At 48.9% G+C, this 2,581-nt stretch overlaps 1 pseudogene; it reads right to left on the reverse strand.

Moving 5' to 3' along the window:
- Window positions 1–825: 825 nt before the first annotated feature.
- LOC118148986 (small ribosomal subunit protein eS7 pseudogene) lies at window positions 826–1,769 on the reverse strand (annotated as a pseudogene).
- Window positions 1,770–2,581: the final 812 nt, after the last annotated feature.

The following is a 2,581-nucleotide window of genomic DNA, read 5'->3' on the forward strand; positions in this document are numbered from 1 at the left end:
TTGATACCTGCAGCTGCGATTATGCTTGCATTCCCTGACATGCAGTAGGTGCCCATGAACACCTGATGGCTGGATGAATTAACAAGCTCTTTATTCAGTGGTCCCACCCCAAGCCTGCATCCCTCCAACAGTTCTTTCGTATCCATCTAGGTGAGGGGGGCGGGGTTGTTGATGGAATTAGGCAAGAATCAAATTTGCAAACTCCCCTGCTGGACTCACAATAATTCATGCTCATCTGCGTCTAATAAAATATGGAAGCAATTTTACAGAAACATTTTGTGCTTTAGCGATTCATTTAACTCTTTCCTCCAGGGGCACGTCGTCTATCCTCATCCAGATGTGTGGGAACCTCCGTGAATAAATCTGCAAATATCTTAAGAAGAGATGCTCCTCTCCCCGCCGGGAGCCCAACTCTAGTGAAGGAAAGCTTGAAAGTGAACACCAACCAAGCTTATCCTGGCCTCCTTTCCCACCCGTGGTTTCGTGCCCCTGTGTCTGTCCCACTGCTGAAGTGACCTGAAATGGCTAGAGGAGGTAGGTGCTGAAGTCAATGTCCTCTAGAGTCAAATTCGCCCCCTTACTTGGCAGGGCCTCCAAGAGATGAGCTGCTGTCCACCCCATCAGCCCTCAACACCAGACCACCAGGAAGGACACTCGCTCAGGTGCCACAGTGGCTGCCACTGTCTCCCCAGACACCTTCACTGTTCCCGGCTGTGTCCGCCTCTGTGAGCTGCCCCCAACCTCCTTGCAGATTTAAGAACGGATGAATAAAAATGAGTAACACCTGCCCCGAGCCGCCCGCCTATCTCTCCATTCACATCCTGATTTTCTGGGTCACCAATTTTTTTTAATTAAACTTTTCATTTTCAGATGATTGTAAATTCACATGCGGTTGTAAGAAATAATACAGCGAGAGCTCATGAATCCCTTACTTGATTTCCCCCGAGCGGTAGCTGTCAGGCCTCCATGTGCAAGCCGGAACCCAGAAAGTCTAAGGTCCTGCCTGCCTTGGCTGATCACCCCCCAACCCCGGCCTGCACTTGCCATTATCCCTGACCACCCAGCGGAGCTTCCCCCGGCCATTAAGCTGCTGCTTTTTTTTTTTTTATTTAGTCATTCTGTTTACAATTGAAACTGTGAATTCAGAATTAACATCCTTGCCCGAGAGCTTCATATAGACACCAGAAAAAGTTTCAACCTTGTGTTCCACATAGTTCTGCTGTGCTTTGTCCAAACGAACCTTTATGAGCCGGCTGCCATCCAGTTTCACGCGGATTCTCTTGCCCACAGTTTCTCTTGGGAAGAGCAGGTCCTCGAGGATTGCATCGTGAACAGCTGTCAGAGTACAGCTCCTGGAATGGTTTTGCTGATTTTTTGTATGGCGTTTTTGAGTTGGCTTAGGCTGAATTCTCCTCTGAGCGATAAAGACAACATGCCTCCCACTGAACTTTTTCTCCGATTCGTGTACTAGCCGGACCTGGATTTTCTGGAAAGATTTTCGTTGAGGAGCGGGAATGAAGATGATAATAGCTTTCCGGCCATCACCAACTTCAGTGTCCTTGGCTGCTGTGATATTCAGCTCCCTGAGCTGAGCCTTGAGGTCCGAGTTCTCCTCCAGCTCCAGAAGAGCCTGGGAGATGCCAAACTCGAACTCAGCTGGCTTTTCGCCACTGGGCGCCACGATCTTGGCGCTTGAACTGAACATGGCTTTTTCCTAAGGAGAAAAAGCTTCTAAACACACCCTGCCAACTTAACTGTTATTATGATAATGTGAATACTCCTCACCCCACCCTGCCATCTTAACTACTCTTGCACCTTACCCCACCCGCCACTGTAACTGAATTTACGCAATGCCTACTCCTTGCCCCACCCCCACCACCATAACTAATCTTACTCCGTAACACCCCTGCTCCCTCCCCAAAAGATTTGCCCCAACCTATAAAGCCATCTCCTATCCCACTGCCCTTCACTAACACCCTTTTTGGCCTTAGCCCACCTGCACCCAGGTGAATAAAAAGCCATGTTGCTCACACAAAGCCTGTTTGGGGGGTCTCTTCATTCAAAGCTCGCGTTTTAACAGTAGCATGTTGCAAAACTATAGTACAATATTAGGTCACCAATTTTTTTTGAGATGGAGTCTTGCTCTGTTGCCCCAGGCTAGAGTGCACTGGCGCAATCTCAGCTCACTGCAACCTCCACCTCCCAGGTTCAAGCAATTCTCCTGCCTCAGCCTCCCAAGTAGCTGGGATTACATGGGCCTGCCACCATCCCAGCTAATGTTTTTGTATTTTTAGTAGAGACGGGGTTTCACCATGTTGGCCAGGCTAGTCTCCAACTCCTGACCCCATCTGAGCCCAGCCATCTTTTTTTTTTTTTTTTTTTTTTTGAGAGTCTTGCTTCTGTCACCCAGCCTGGAGTGCAATGATGCAATCTTGGCTCACTGCAACCTCTGCCTCCCAGGTTCAAGTGATTCTTTGCCTCAGCCTCCCGAGTAGCTGGAATTACAGGCACCCACCATCATGCCCAGCTGATTTTTGTATTTTTATTAGCAACGGGGTTTTGCCAAGTTGGCCAGGCTGGT

Source organism: Callithrix jacchus, chromosome 2 (genome assembly GCF_049354715.1).
Source record: "Callithrix jacchus isolate 240 chromosome 2, calJac240_pri, whole genome shotgun sequence".
NCBI classification, from domain to species: domain Eukaryota; kingdom Metazoa; phylum Chordata; class Mammalia; order Primates; family Cebidae; genus Callithrix; species Callithrix jacchus.